Consider the following 16,629-nt stretch of genomic DNA (forward strand, 5'->3'; position numbering starts at 1 on the left):
AAAAAAAAAAAAAAAAAAAAAAAAAAAAAAAAGAAAGAAAAAAGAAAACAAAACAAAATGTTCATGGGTTGTAAGGTGGCTGTTCTTGTGGATCTCCCGGTTTGCTCTGATGAGTGATTTCCCGGAGACGGGAGAGTGGAAGTATGGACTTACCCCCTCCTTCCAGTACAGTGTCACTCACCTGCATGGGGAAGTAACCTCTGGTCACTCTGAGGAAGTAACCCTCCCAGGTGCACTTGGGTTGTAGTTCATCATTAGGGGTTTGCATGGGCTCTGTTGCTGAATAACCTCTTCTGGATCACAAGCTCCTTGGTGGAGAGGAGCACACTGTTGTTCAAAAAAAATTGAGGGCCCAGGAAGGGCTTCATGAGGCCTAGGGATTAGAGCCTCTCTCTATTTGAATCTCAGCTCTACCTGCCTCCTGAGGCCATGGGTGAGTGCCTGACCCCTCCCATCTCTGAATCCTTTTCAGAACTGGGGTCAGCAGTACTTGACTTGCTCCCTCAAGTTCCAGATCCTTCTCTCAGGACTGTGAGGATCTTGGTGCCTGACCCTTTCTGAGTTCCAGATTCTCTTCCTTTTGGGAGGAGAATAACCTGACCCCTCTTGTCCTCTGAGCCCTTAGTGAACATACCCAGAGCTGGCTCCTGGGGGGCTGGTCCCTGCCTGGAGGTTCGTACAGAGCCGGTAGGAGACTCTGGATCACTAATCTAACCCAATATGATTGAGCCTCTGGTCAGTGCTCATGGCTCGGGGTCTGGATACCCGCTAGTGATCGAGATGGGCCATTCATGTCACAAGCTGACATTCTAGTGGCAGGAGACAGAGAATTCATGAACAGGAAGGATGGCACAGAAATTAGCAAGAAGAACTCGCTGTTGGTCAATGTTAGTGATGGTGAGGGGTACAGGTGGGGCAGTCGGTAGGTGCTTCCAGCAGGTGACACGGAGCTGCAGTCTGCTGGGGGAAGGGTCCCAGGCATGGCTGGCATGCTGTCCCAGGGAAGGGTATGAAGAGAGTGGAGGTAGAGAGGTGCTGGGCCTCAGGCCTGTCACGAGTACTCGGCTCTTCTGGGTGGCCCTGGAGCTGTGCTGGGGTCTACTGTCTGCTGCTAAGTGGGTGGGCTGCGTGGATGTCATCCTTGGCACTGGTGGCAGGAGGAGCCTTACTTTAGCCTGTGATCCATTCCCACAGCAGGGCCCCAGAGGCCCAACTTGTCTTCCCTTCCCGGTGGGCACCCCCCTTGGTTCTGAGCAGGGCAGCTTCTTGCCAGCCCTGCCTGCTTTTCAGAGAAGGCCTTTTTTAGAGACCTAGTGCTAGTGCTGCCCCTCTTGGCACTGGGCTAGACCCCCATCCCTTCCCATGGGTGTACATCATCTTGACTACTTGCTGGGAGAGCAAGTTTATGGTCCCCTTTCACGACAGGGACAGATGTGGCTCTGAGGGGTGGCATCACCTGTCTGAGGGCACTCGACTGTCCTCACTGGCCCATACTGCCTCTTGAGTGCCCACGCCAGGCTGTCATTTGAGGTTGCAGGGGGCTTGAACTGAAGGGGATGCAGCTCTGAAGGGGAGTCACACTGAGGTCCTGAGCCCTGCTTAAATACAACATTCCGCGTCCCCAAGAGGCTCGAATCGAACCTTGGTGAAATGAGTGACTGAGCAGACTCCTCCAGTTGCTGGCTGTGCTGTACCCCTTCCCCCAAGAAAGTGGAAAGGTGATGGACACCTATACCTGTGGAGGGTGCCCCACCCCACCAGTGCTGGCTGTGCCACCCACGGTACTGCATTTCATCACAGGTCTTCCCTGTGGTGGGAGCAGCTCCCATTTCTCAGGTGAGGATATGGGCGGAGATTTGGGAAGAGGCTGAATTACCAGGCGGGATCTCCCAGCTGAGAAGTAGCTGAGAACCTAGAATCCGGGTGTCATGGCCTGGGCTCTTCCACCTCTAAGGGCTGTGGCCGCTGGATGGACTGGGGCGGAGCAGGTGGGCTGCCAGGGGGCATCAGGAGTGGCCCACTGCTGCACCGGGATATGGTTTGCCCGTGTATTTCAAGGTAAGCATTTGGTGGTTCTGGGTGGGTTCTTCCAGAAGGTGCTAGAAGAGGACAAGCCAGCTTGAGTCTGTGGGCCCAAGCTGGTGGTTTCTGCAGGAGGCAGGCAAGAGTGTCTGTGAGGGACCGAGCTCTGCCCTCGGCACTGTGACCCTTGACTGTGCTTCCAGCTGGTTGCCGTGGCTGTGATTGTGTGTAAACAGCAGGCAGCGCTCACTCGGAAACCCACCCCTCTGTTGACTCACGGCCAAGGCCAGAGTTCGTCACCTTTGAAGCAGTTTTGACATCACACCCGGATTGTGACATCCCGCCCGGGAGACCTTGAGGGTGGAACCCGCCAGCCTGACAAACAAGATTGCTTCTGTGTTCCACGTAGCCCTGGGCTCGAAGCAGCTGCCCAGGGAAGAGACCCTAGTTTTCAGAGGTCTGCTTCTTAGGGAGCATCAGCCTTGTTTAAGGCACCTGGCAGGGCACAGACTTGTGATTGATACTGTGCCTTTTGGGGTTGGCCTCTTCTGTGTCCTTTGTTTTAGGGCCTTGCTTCCCGTTGTGCTTTCTGCCTTGATGAATTAAGTTGTCACACTTTCTCCTTGGTCTCTGAATCTCATGAACAGGGTTGTCTTCAATCTTACCTATGTAGTCAGCTACGGAGTCCAAAGGGACACGCAGAACAATGCATCCAAATGGCCTGTGACCTGCAGATGCAGTGAATGACAGAGATGGCCATGACGTGGTTATTTTGTCACTTCGCTTTTTATTTCTTTTTTAAATTTTATTTTATTTTATTTTATTTTTTGAGACAGAGTTTCACTCTTGTTGCCCAGGCTGGAGTGCAATGGTGCAATCTCGGCTCACTGCAAACTCTGTCCCCCAGGTTTAAGCGATTCTCCTGCCTCAGCCTCCCGAGTAGCTGGAATTACAGGCATGCCATGCACCAACACGCCTGGCTAATTGTTTTGTATTTTTAATAGAGACAGGGTTTCTCCATGTGGTCAGGCTGGTCTCAAACTCCTGACCTCAGGCGATCTGCCCATCTCGGCCTCCCAAAGTGCTGGGATTACAGGTGCGAGCCACCGTGCCCGGCCGTCACTTTGCTTTTTAATGAAAAAGCTGGTATCCAAATAAACCATCCGCAGGGAGACTATTCCCCCAGATAAAAGCGTCCTAGAGAATCACTGAACTGTTTTTTTGTTTTGTTTTGTTTTGTTTTTGAGACGGAGTCTTGCTCTGTCACCCAGGCTGGAGTGCAGTGGCGCGATCTTGGCTCACTGCAACCTCCGCCTCCCGGGTTCACGCCGTTCTCCTGCCTCAGCCTCTTGCATAGCTGGGACTACAGGCACACACCACCATGCCCGGCTAATTTTTTGTGTTTTTGGTAGAGACGGGGTTTCACCGTGTTAGCCAGGATGGTCTCGACTTCCTGACCTTGTGATCCGCCCGCCTCGGCCTCCCAAAGTGCTGGGATTATAGGCGTGAGCCACCGGGCCTGGCCTGAACTCCTGTTTTAAAAGCAACCTGTGAAGTTTTGTTTTGTTTTTTTTTTCATTTTTACTATATAAGCAGTATAACTCAGGGTAGAAAACCTGCAAAGTACCTAAAAGTAGCAAGTCTGTTCTGATCACCCCAGGCAATCGCTGTTGACACCTTTGCACCCCCCTCTGTCTCTCCTGGGTGTGCCATGTTGTCATAGTGGCTCAATTATATGGTTTTGTGTCTCTTCTCTAAACACTTTATGTTTTAATGCTGCACCTTCTGTGCATCGTGGAGCCTCACAGGTCAGTATTCTTCGTGCATTTTTGTATTCTTGGCACTGTGCTTGGTTCTGAGGATGTCCAGATGCTGCGAGCCTTGTGTGTGTGCAGACCAGTCCACCGTCCCATAGTGAGGCTACACAGAGTGATGAGGTGAGGTGAGGGAGGTGACCCAGCACAGGCCATGCTCGTGTGTCTGGGAGTGGAGCCTTGAGCATGAGGCTGCAATTTTGAGGCCAGGGAAGGCAGCTCAGCCCCCCTTGGCTTGCTCCTCCTTGGAGAAATTGAGCTGCTGGTGATGGAGGACTGTGGTCAGTCCTTCTCACCGTTCTTCAGATGGAGAGACCGCAAGTATATACGCCAGTCTGAACACCCCTGTCCTTCCTCCAGGCTCATCGGGGGCCTCAGCTCTTCATGAGATGATGCTGTTGTTGTGCCCTCTGTCCTTTTTATATGCTTGGTGAAAATGTTTTCACGAGGAGGGTCTCTTGAAGGATGCTGAGAACTGCATATTGGGGATCAGGTACATTGGTGGCACTGCTCCCACCGACAATTTGAGCTCCAGGCTGTTGGTACCCTCCCTGAGCCTCAATTTCCCAATTCAGGTGAAGGTGATGTCCTGGAGGTTAGACAGGCTCCTTCTCCCTGGCTGTGCAGGAGGTATCAGCTGCTCTCCTTGTTGACCCAAAAATGATCCCAGAAAGCAAAACCCTCCAAAATTTAAAATAGCCTCTCCTGTAGCTCTGCTGTTAGGGTTTTATTGTTTTTTTCTGAAATAAAGAACTGAGAACTGGCTTCCTAGTTTTGGATCACTGCAATCTCTGCCTCCCAGGCTGAAGCAGTCCTCTCACCTCATTCTGAGTAGCTGGGACTACAGACACCCATCATCATGCCTGGTTGACTTTTGTATGTTTTTGTAGAGATGGGGTTTCACCATGTTGCCCAGGCTGGTCTCGAACCTGAGCTCAAGCAATCTGCCCGTCTTGGCCTCCCAAAATGCTGGGATTATAGGTGTGAGCCACCGTGCCTGGCCTGTTTATTTCTTTATTTTTGAGATGGAGCCTTCTGCTCTGTTGTCCATACTGGGGTGCAATCACGTGATCACAGCTCACTGCAGCCTCAACATCCTGGGCTCAAGCGATCCTCCCACCTCAGCCTCCCCACTAGTTGGGACTACAGGCATATGCTACCACACTCAACTAATTTTTTTTTCTTTTTTTTGAGACGGAGTCTTACTCTGTCACCCAGACTGGAGTGCAGTGGTGCGATCTCCGCTCCCTGCAAGCTCCGCCTCCTGGGTTCATGCCATTCTCCTGCCTCAGCCTCCCGAGTAGCTGGGACTACAGGCGCCCACCACCACGTCTGGCTAATTTTTGTATTTTTAGTAGAGACAGGGTTTCACCATCTTGGCCAGGCTGGTCTTGAACTCCTGATCTTATGATCCACCCACCTCGGCCTCCCAAAGTGCTGGGATTACAGGCATGAGTCACTGTGCCTGGCCCTTTTTTGTCTGTCTGTTGTTTGTTTGTAGAGACAGGGTCTCACTATGTTGCCCAGGCTGGTCTCGAACTCCTGGGCTCAAGCAGTCCTCCAACCTCAGCCTCCCAAGGTGCTGGGATTACGAGCTTGAGACACTGTGCCTGGACAGCTTCCTGGTTTCTTTAGCAGTGCTGGAAAGCCCACAGCACTGTCAGAGGGATCTGGGACCCCTGTACATTCACCTTCTCCATCAGGCCACCTCCAGTGGTGTGGTGGGTGGTGGGCGGTGGGCAGGGAACCAGACTGATGTCCTGTGGTGTGAGTGGACATCGTGCTCATCCGTTCCTCTGACCATGGGCATTCGGGTTGCTTTCACCTCTTGACTGTAGTGAACCATGCTGCTGTGAACAGGGCATGTAAGTATCTGTTCAAATCCCTGCTTTCAGTTCTTTTGGATACACACCCAGAAGTGGACTTGTTGGATCACCCAGGCTGGAGTGCAGTGACATGATCTTGGCTCACTGAAACCTCTGCCTCCTTGGTTCAAGCAATTCTCCTGCCTCAGCCTCCCAGGTAGCTGGGATTACAGGCTCCCACCACCACGCCCAGCTAAGTTTTTTTTTTTTTTTGAGATGGAGTATTGCTCTGTCGCCCAGGCTGAAGTGCAGTGGCGCTATCTCGGCTCACTGCAAGCTCCGCCTCCTGGGTTCACGCCATTCTCCTGCCTCAGCCTCCTGAGTAGCTGGGACTACAGGCGCCCGCCACCACGCCCGGCTAATTTTTTGTATTTTTAGTAGAGACGGGGTTTCACTGTGTTAGCCAGGATGGTCTCAACTTCCTGACCTTGTGATCTGCCCACCTCAGCCTCCCAGAGTTCTGGGATTACAGGCGTGAACCACCACGCCTGGCCCATGCCCGGCTAATTTTTATATTTTTAGTAGAGACGGGGTTTCACCATGTTGGCCAGGCTGGTCTTGAACTCCTGACCTCAGGTTATCTGTCCACCTCGGCCCCCCAAAGTGCTGGGATTAGAGGCGTGAGACACTGTGCCTGGCCTCATGTGGTCATTATTTGTTTAATTTTTTTAGGATTTGCCAAATTGTTTTCCACAGCGGCTGCAGCATTTTACATTCCCACCAACAGTGCATAAAGGTTGTGGTTTCGCCATGTCCTTGCCCCCACTGGTTATTTTTTGATGGTAGCCATCTTAATGGGTGTGGGGTGGTCTTGGAGCTATTTAAATACCCTCATGTGTGTGACTGTCCTGTGAGAGCTAGGGCCTGCAGGGCCTCTGATGCCCCTGGTTGGACCCAGGAATCACCTGGTCACAGGTGACAGAGGAAGGTCTTGAGTAGGATCGTGTGGGCTCAGGTGAGAGAAAGGGACAGGGAGAGCCCGGTGTGGCCCTGCAGTAGGGGAAGCTGGGGCTGAGTGGAGATGACAGTGGCTATGTGCCCTGCCTCTGCATAGCCAGTGTGTGGTTGCCCGGCCTGTGTCAGCACACAGGTTTCTTTTTTTTTTTTTGAGACTGAGTCTCACTCTGTCACCCAGGCTGGAGTGCATTGGTGCGATTCTTGGCTCACTGCAACCTCCGCCTCCCAGGTTCAAGCAATTCTCGTGCCTCAGCCTCCCAAGTAGCTGGGATTACAGGCTTGTGCCATGATGCCCAGCTAAGTTTTTGTATTTTTAGTGGAGATGGGGTTTCACCATGCTGGCCAGGCTGACCTCAAACTCCTGGCCTCAAGTGATCCATCCGCCTTGGCCTCCCAAAGTGCTGAGATTACAGGTGTGAGCCATCAGAGATGGGGAAAGGGGAGAGGGGAGAGAGAAGAGGGGAGAGGGGGGGAGCATTGACCTGTGTCTCCATCTGTGCTTACCCTGGAGACCTGAGATCGGGCCCCTCTATCCAGGGTAGGCTGATTGGAGGGGGCCTGTGGGCCAAGGGGCCGGGTTGGGGCAGCCACCCCATCACATTGCCCTTCCTTCAGAAGGGTGACTCCCCACCGGGAACCCAGAGGGCTTGGGGTGGCCTCTTCTCCTCCCACAGGCCTGAGGAGGATAAGCTGGATTGGGAAGTTCCCTTTTCCTTTCCTAAAACAGTGATTTTTCGGGGGACATTCAGCTTCCTGCTATGGATCTTGTAGCCCCCCACACCTGGAAGGAGTGACCTTAGGATCTCAGTGAGGCTCTGTGATGATGATGATGATGCCTGCTTAATTGCATCAGGGCGCTTGGTTCACAGGACCTCCAACCTGGCTCCTGTGGGGAAGGGCCCTGGTGGATGCTCCTGCTCACAGCTTCTCTGAAATATTATTCCCGAGATCTTCAGGGGAATTTGGGCTGCGTCCATCTCATGTTTGTGCCATTTCACCATGGAATTAGTGGTAGAGGTGTCTCACAGGGTCTCTTTTTGTGTCCTCAAGGAAACTGAAGCCTGTAAGGTCTGCCTAGGGTCACTGCCATAGTTGCCTATCCGCACAACAAGGCTTGCTGCCTTGTTAGGACACGGACAAAGTGGCCTGTGGTGTGATCTTTTTCAACAGCAACCCTGGAGACTACAGCATGTTGGTAAACTGTGGCCAAAGGGCCAGGTCTGGCCTGCCACCTGTTTTTGTAAATAAAGTGTTAATTGGGACACAGCTGCCCACTTGCTTACCTGTAATTTATAGCTGTTCTTGCCCTGTGACGGCAGCCAAGGCTGCAACTGTCTAGCTCACAAAGCCTGAAATACCGACTCTTTGGCCCTTCACAAAAGAAGCTTGCTGGCCGCTTGTCTAGGCTGTCCAGCTGGGTGTGTGGTAGGAAGACTTGATGTGTTACTGGAACCACTGTCCTGGGGCCAGGCTCAGGCCTTGGGCTCCCAGGCCCCTGTGCAGTGCCAAGCAGCCCTGTGAAGCCTTGCTGTTGGCCAGGGCCAGTTGAGGCTTTGGAGGATCCTTTTGTTCTGGCCCTTTTATTTCACTAATAGGACATCTAGAAGATAATGGCTAACTTGAGGTCACACAGTGCATATGATGTCAAACCTTAAACCTGAGGGCATCCACTCTGGGACAGGCTACCGTCCTGGTTGCTGACTCCTGTATTGTATTTTATTATTTTTATTTTATTTTATTTTACTTTATTTTAATTTTAATTTTTTAGAGAGAGGGTCTTGCTGTGCTGCCCAGGCTGGAGTGTAGTGGTGTGATCATAGCTCACTGCAGTCTCTAACTCCTGGCCTCAAGTGATCCTCATGCCTTGGCCTCCCTAAGTGCTATAGGTGTGAGCCACCACACTCAGCTGTGACTCCTATTTTGATCTCATGCAAACTCAAAATGTTTCTCAGCCTGCATGGGAGTCCCTGGGTTTTCCAGGAGTTTTTCTCAGCAACTGCGTCAATCCTGACATAGCTTCCAGTGGGAACTGGTCTCTTTATTTGTGACCTGTATGTGACCTTTGGAATTGAAAACAAAATATAGTCATGCGCAGCCTGGATGGGAAGGGCTAGCTGTGTGTCCCTTGTGGAGTTGGAAGCAGCTGCCGGGTGGAGGCAGCCCCAGCCTGTTGTATCCTCATCTCTGGGGATGGAGCTGGGGGTCAGGCGTCTGCCTCCAGATGGGTAGTGGGGCCTGCAGAACCTGTGTCTGATTCTAGTTGAGCTCTGAACGCAGTCCTTGAGCCTCAGCTGCGTGGCTGTGCAGCGGGGCACAACCTACACAGTGCAATCTCCTACACAGAGGGATTGCACCCAGTGGGGGTTCGGCTGCCTCCGGGAGTGTTTCTCCTGTAGGAAGCTGGAGGGATGAAGCCCCTGCCCTCACATGGCCCACTGCTTCGCAGCAGGGAAGTACACCATAAACCAGGAACAGCCAGATCATGGTGGCTTCAGACTGGCTCGGTGTACAGTGGTGTTGGACTTGGGCAGGCAGGCGTCTCCCTCCACAGGAGCAAGCTTACCCTGGGCTGGGGAGACTTAGGAGACCCTTCCAGAACTTGCTTAGCTTGGGGCAAGTGCCGTGTGCAGATTAGATTCTTTGTTAGATACTAGTGGCCTGAAAGACTCAGAGGAGGACTTCTTGGGCAGTTCTCTGCCAAGGGGCTGTGGGTCTGTGGCCAGGCTCTGGCAGCGGACTTGGCCTGTTTTCACTCTTCTTATCTGGGGATGTTATCTCTCCCTTTTCAGAGTTGGGTGTGACCCTTGAACTGCCACAGGCCAGGCACAGACCGTGCAGGGAGGTGTCTGAGGGCAGGGACCGGGTGCAGCTAGAAGAGCATGTTCCTTCCTCTCCTGGTGGCACTATTTTTGGAGTTGGATGCTCACAGACGCCTGCTTGTTCCAGTGAAATGTGCTCAGCTCACACTGGATCTGGCAAGTGGGAGGGGACAGCCAGTGCTGGCAGCCTGTGTCCAAGTCATCTCTAGGCTGCCCTGGCTTTCTTACCTGTGCACAGGGTCCTGCTGGTCGAGGGCCATGTGGCTGGAGCCACATGACCCCATGATGTAGGAATCGCTTCCATCTTGTAGGCCAGCTCCTTGTAGATAGGAAGTGGAGCCGTGTTGAGAAGGATTCTGAGGTGATGACTGGCCTAGAGCGGAGGATCAATGAGACAGGGTCCCTGGCCCTCTGATCATAGCATCTCTGTGGGGAGGGTTCCCTCTAATCTCTGAGCTGAGGAGGGTAACGAACTCCTAGGTGTGCAAGGTGAGGTTTACATGCTGTTGAATAGAAGTCTGCTCTTGTTTTTTCAGACGGGGTCTTGCTCTGTCACCCAGGCTGGGGTGCAGTGGTGTGATTGTAGCTTACTGCAGCCTTGGCCCCTGGGCTCAAGTGATCCTTCTACCTTAGCCGCCCAAATAGCTGGGACTACAGGTGCGTGGCACCACACCTGGCTAATTTTTTATTTATATGGAGACAGTCTCCCTGTGTTGCTCAGGCCGGTCTCAAACCCCTGGCCTCAAACGATCTTCTTGCCTTGGCCTCCCAATGTGCTGGGCTTACAGGTGTGAGCCACGGCACCCAACCGAGCAGAAGTCTGGGCTGATGCTGCACCCCAGAGGCATAGGGGCTTTGGATCCCTTTCTCCCTGAGGGAGAGGGTAACTTGCCACGGTCTGCTCTGAAGCAGCACAGGTGTCCGTCCACTGTGGGAGGCGACTTAGGAGCAGACGCTCCTGGAGGGTGGCCCAGGCAGGTCGCTGGAGGGTGCGGGAGACAGGGTCCAGGCCTGGGGTGGTGCCAGCAGGGCTGTCTCCACGTTGACTGTTGGGGGCTGGTTCCAAGCCAGGCTGCAGACCCAGCTGCTGCGTGCGGTGTGGCCTGAGTCCCAGGGGCAGCAGCCTGGGCACACACGGGCACCCAGGTCTTGGAGGGAGGCTGGGTCAGTGGGCCTAAGGGGGCAGAGCTTCTGGGTGTCTAAACTGTTGTCCCAGGGATGGCTGAGGGCCAGCATGGGGGGCCCAGGCTGCCACCTTTGCCTCACTGGTGTTGACCACATTGTGCTGGGTGGTGTGTGAAGTACAGAGCAGGACACAGGGCGGGAGTACCTGACTGTACAGTGGTGCCACCCTCTGGGCCTCAGTTTCTCCCTCTGAAGTGTGAGGTCATCCTGTGGGTGGGAGGTCAGGTCAGTGCCTGCAGCCCCTCCTGCCACACACATTCACCTCTCCTTAGTTTGCTTTCCTGTCCGTGGGGTGTTTCGGGGTTCAGGGAGCTGTGTCCTGGCACATCAGAGGAACACAAGCCACTGTCCCATGGCCCCGGCTCCTCTCCCATCCTCTTCTCCCCTCCCCTGTATGTGCCTGGTGCCCTGCGTGGCTTGCAGGGCGCCAGGCACACACTGTTTCCTTTCCCGGCTCAGCCCTTTCCCATTACAGAAACCCCAGCTCTCTCCCAGGCTAGCTCATAGTGAGGAGCCCGCGTTCCTGAGGGCTGTCGAAGCACCAAAACATAGGAAACTCTGGATGAGGTGAAGAGCATGTGTGTGTGCATGGCACAGGCGTTATGGCCCTGCCCAGTGCTCTGCACACATGCCTTCCTGCCTACCTGGGAAGTAGGATGAGTAATGGCAGTAACTGGGGCTTACTGCCGGGTGCCCTCACCCGTGGGAGGGTGTGACTGGCCACAGCATCCTTAGGATGAAGAATTGAGTAGGGAAGAATAGCAAAAGCTATCTTCAATCCTGACAAGAGCCTAACTAGTTGGGATTACATTTGCTGTTGGGCGAGGTATGGCAGATGCGAAAGAAAGCACACCACGGAGGAGAAGGGAGGGTAGGAGAGGATGGGAGAGGAGTAGGGGCTGCAGGACAGCGGCTTGTGTTACCCTGATGTCCTGATATGTCACTGCCCTCTGGCACACAGAAGTTGCCCATTGTTCTCAGTCCCCTGAGGTTTGGCCATGATGGCAGGAGGGTGAGATATCCTGAGCCTTGACCTGCTGCTCCCACAGCCCTGGCAGCCCAGAATAGTCAAAGCCTGGGTTGTCTCCACAAGGCAAGATTTTTTGCCTCTGCTGGAGCTGTGGACTAAGAGCTCCTGTGTGCAGGCATCACACATCCCCAGGCCAGCTGCCTCCTCGGGTGCTCAGGGCTGCGGGGGCTGTGTGTCCCTCAGACACTGTCCACTGGACAGGTGGTGGCAGGGCTCCATGGAGAGTGTCCCAGAGTAAACAGGTTCTAGTATACGCAGTGTTTCTCATGATAGCCCATGGGGTGTGTTGGTGGGGGGAGACACAGCTCATGTGCCAGTGTCACTCTCGGGCCTTGGCAGGGATGCAGCTGGGAGAGTTCTGTTTATTTAAAGTTGAGCCTCAACTTTTCTGCTGTGACTTATTAACCCATTGATCCACACTATGGGCGGTGCCAGGCTCTCCTGAGGTCTTACAGGTGGGCCTGACCTCTGCTGACCAATGACAGAGAGCATCACTGCTCTGATGACTGGACCCAGACTGCAGGTTCTGGAGCCTGTAGCTACTTTCCCTTCCTCCCAGGCAGAGATGAACGTGACAGGGATCAGACGTACATGGCAATTTCAGATGGGAGTTGAAGAATGCTGAGCTCTGTAGAAAATATAGGGGAAATTTAGCAAAGCAAGTCACGCGTCATGGATTTCAGTCAGGATGTGCCTTGAGATGTGGGTAATCCTGAAAGTCACAGATTACATTGAAAAAACAGAGCAGGAGTGGCCTCTGTGTATCTGTGAGCACACCGTTGGGTAGATGGCTGACAGATGACCTTTGCCCACCTCCTCCCCTCCTCCTCAGCCTCACCCCTCCAGCCTCTCTGTGCTGTCCCTGGCCTGTTGGCACAAGTGGCCGCGGAGGCCAAAATGAAGTGATGCATGCTTGGCAGGGGTGCCAGCACAGGTGACCCCCGCACCCACCGTGACGGCCAGCAGATCCTGTGCACGCTGTAGCCACCAGGTGAGGCCTCCCTGGATGCCGAGGAGTCAGTGCTTCAGTGAGCCCCTCGGATCAGGCGGGGGGATGTGAGTGAGCAGGGTGTCCACATGGATACAGGTGGGGTCAGACCTAGCGTCTGGCCAGAGTGTGTGTCCTTAACCTTGGCGGGGCAGCAGCCAGGCCCCCAGGTGTGACTCCAGTTAGCCAGGTGCATTCTGAACAGGAGTGAAGAGTGACAGTCCCGTGGGCCCTCATCCAGCCTGCAGCTGGGAAGGCTCCCTGAGGAGGGAAACTCGGCAGGACCCAAGGAAGGGTGGTGTTATTGAGCCCTGGGTGGGTGCTTTGGAAAAGCCCACTCTCCACTCCTGCTGGTGCCAGGCAGCCAGAGTGACAGGTTCCCGTCCCTTCCCACCACTGTTCAGACATCTCCTCACAGCCCCTGAGTGCTCAGCAGCCGTGACTCTGCGTGTCCCCTGAGCTCTGGGTGTCTGGGGCCACATCAGCTCACTTGGTGAACTGTTACTAGATGAACATGTGGTGGGGCCGGGTGAGGAGGGACGTGTGTCCTGCAACAGCCTATTCTGTCTGTTTCGTCACCTCCAAGAGCCCACGTCCTGCCTGAGATTCCCGGTACGGGCAGCTCAGCTCCTCAGAGCCTAGCCAGACGTGCCCCCGCCTTGCTGGGGCTCCCTCGCTCGCATGGGTCTGCTTCACTCCCTTGCTGTTCTCCAGCTTTGCCAGATGCTTTTTCCAAAAATAAGACAGAAAACTCTGTCACCTCCTTTTTATCCCACTTATCACCCCAGGGTGGGGGTGCTCCCTCCCAGATGCCATAAAGACACCCGTGGCCCTGACTGCTGGGTGGGCGGCGCCACGGGATACTCTCCAGACCGTATATGCTCACAGGGATGTCCCTGCGCTAGGTGCCAGCCTGGCACAGTGCGGGTTCCCTTTTCTTTTTAAGTCAGGTTCCTGTTTCACCACATTAAACCAACCGTAAAGTTCCTCTTCATAAAATAAGCAGGTAATAGGGAGCCACTCTGGCAGTGACCAGGGAGCTCTACAGGGCAGTGCCCCCCAGCCCTGTGCCTGTGTGTGGTGGGTGTGCAGCCACTGGAAGTGCCGAGCTGCCTGCCTGGAGCGCTGGCCTGCCCTGTTAGTAACCGAAGCTCTGCCGGGCATTGGCACACCCAGCCAGGTGGCCCCGTGGTTTCCCCAGACAGGGGCTTTTGGATTCTGCATTGATGGCCCAAAACTTCTTCCCTAAGTTGTCTCAGAAGCAAAAACAGCAAGGTCATGGGGTTTCTTTGCAGAACACTAACCCATGCTGCCACCCCGTGTTCCCACTCCTCCTCCTGGCATCTGCAACATGACAAGTGGCAGGTGTCTGGTGTCCGTTGTCATTGGGCCCTCTCTCTCGTTTAAACACTGTCTCTTCCTCCTCGGCTTCTTCAGTTGTCTTCCCTCAGAGATGGGATTTTGGGAAGCCCTGTGTGCAGATTACTGGGACTTTTGTGGTTGGGGACATTTGACCTTTTAGTTGTAAATGTCTGCTCCTAATGCAGCTGGTTGCAGGATTTCCCTGGCGTTGGGGGTGCCTGTTGGCAGAATTGACTAAGGTGAGCTCACTGCTGGGTTCTGGCACAGTCAGCACAGGCCTGGCCCTCACCTGGGACACCTGCCTCCCCTCCTGGTCTACTCCTGGCCTGCCCACAACTCAGAAGACGCAGGTGGTGCTCTCCGCGGATAATGGCTCCAGGGGGCCTTTCTGTATCCACAGCTGTTCCCACAGCCCACCCTAGGGTGGTCATGTCTCTCTCTTGCTGTCCTGGAGTCCTTCATTCACCTCTGGGTGCTGGACTGGAGGTGTGCATCCTCAATGGGCTATCCGGCTGTGGTGTTGGGAGCCTCCTGGGTGCTCCTGCCCCGTGGAGCTGTGGGGCACCGGGCAGCTGAGTGTGGAGCATCAGAGCATCTCCCACTTGCTGTAAGCTCCTTGTCCCCATGCCAGGTGCTGCTCATGCCTCTGTGGGATGCACTCTAATAACCTCTGGGGGCTCTCTGGGGGTGACTCCTGGTTCCTGATCGTGTGTCTCCTGAGCCCAAACCACCCTCATGAGGCTCCAGGACCTGCCCGCCAGGCCCCAGTGTTTCCTCCTCTTCCTCTTGACTCTGCTCAGGGCCTTTCTTTGGAAAGGGCTGCCCTGGTCACTGGCGCCCATGCTGCCTCCCCTCCTTCCTGCCCACCCTCAGACATGTAGCTGGAGGCCGAGGATGTGGGGGAGATGCTCCCCAAGGATGGACCATTTGTGGGAGAGTCCGAATTTGCCTGGATCGGTGGTTTCAACTTTCTTTTGCTTTTGTGTTATGCTGCCACCTCTTGGGCCCCAGCCAGGTGTGTTCGATGAACCAGTAGGAAGTGCCTGGGGTTGGGCAGATCCTGTCCCAGTGAATTCTGGCTGTCCTCGTGTGCTCCCCTGAGTAGCCGGCCCCTGGCTTGGCCTCTGTCTCATCTGCGCGGCTGGCTGTGCCGTGAACCAGTGTCTTGGTCCCTTCTCCCAGTGGCCCCTCACTCCAAGGCCCCAGCTGGCCTGGAAGAGCTGCCTTGAGGTGTGTGGCAGGTTGGAGGGTCCGCCTCATTGTCAGAGGCATGGGCCCCTCTTCGCCGACAGTGGGCCCATCCCAGGCCCTTTCTCACGTCCTCTCGCTCAGCAGGATTTTTGATTCCTCTGAATTTGATTCCTCTTAATTTTTGATTCCCCTTAATTTGGTGCTGGGCACACATGGTATCTCGCTGTCATCTGAGTCTGCCTGGTGGCTTCTCGTGTGTTTTGCCCACTTGTGTTTCTCTCTGTGGTCCATGCTGTGCTCACCACTGTTTCCCATTGAGTGGTTTGGCACGGAGTGGGGTTTGCTGTGGCACAGGTTGTCTGCATGGCCCCTGGAGGTGTGCCGCTTGCTGCCCACTGATGCAGATGGCGAGAACAGTGTCATGGCCTGCTCGTTCTTCTCCCAGGTGTGCGCCCACATGCTTGGGATGGGACAGCATTGCCTCTCCCGCTGTGAGTTTTGCCCCAAGTTCAGTGGTTGGAGGTTGGCCTGCCTTCCCTGCAGGTTCTGCTCTGTGGAGTCACAGAGTCGACTCTGTGGAGTTGAATTTGGCGAGCAGTCGCCATGTGTTCACTTTCCTGAGTGTGATCTGTGTGCACATTGGCTGGTATTTTTTGAAGCACCCAAACCATCTTAGGCTGTTTTTGAGAGTCTTGGGTATGCTTCAGTGTACCTCAGTGACATATTAAAAAGCTACAGCAGTGTTTTGAGTTGAAAATAGTAACTTTGTAAGGCCCCTGACAGTTCCCAAAGCTGTTTTACACACATGGTGTGTTCCAGCCCGAGACCACCGTCTGCCATGCTGCCGCAGGCCTGGCACAGGGAGGTCTCACCAAGAGGTCGCAGGGCACCAGTGTTGTGCCGACCTCCCCAGGGGACCAGTCAACCCCTCCATCGGCGCCAACACACAGCTGCTTCCTTGAAGGAAGTTCTCAGTTCCCGTCTCTCCTTTTGTGAGAATGGACTCTCTGGGAACGAAGCTGCGCCAGGTCCTGCCTGGAGAAAACTGGATTCTGTGTGCAGGATTTCAAATGTCGCAAGCAGCCCGTTGATGGAGCGGCTGTGAAAGTGGCGGGAGAAGTGGACCTCTTGAAGAGCACTTGGTGCAGCATAGTGGGGTTCATTTACAAACCCACGATATGCTCAGGAAGCCTCATGGTCACACCTGTCTCAGGAGTGAGGAAGGCAGGAACAGGAACGTGGCTGGTGGTCTCACTTTTTTTTTTTCTTTTTTTTGAGACGGAGTCTTGCTCTGTCGCCCAGGCTGGAGTGCAATGGCACGATCTCAGTTCACTGCAACCCTCCCGGGTTCAAGCAATTCTCTTGCCTCAGCCTCCCTAGTAGCTGGGGTTACAGG

The 16,629-nt window shown here is 54.5% G+C and overlaps 1 protein-coding gene across 1 annotated transcript in view; it reads left to right on the forward strand.

The window, feature by feature from the left end:
• Window positions 1–16,629, forward strand: part of ELL (elongation factor for RNA polymerase II) — a 96,797-nt gene that overhangs the window by 5,992 nt on the left and 74,176 nt on the right.

Source organism: Rhinopithecus bieti, unplaced genomic scaffold (assembly GCF_001698545.2).
Source record: "Rhinopithecus bieti isolate Rb0 unplaced genomic scaffold, ASM169854v2 scaffold_9899, whole genome shotgun sequence".
Lineage (NCBI taxonomy): Eukaryota > Metazoa > Chordata > Mammalia > Primates > Cercopithecidae > Rhinopithecus > Rhinopithecus bieti.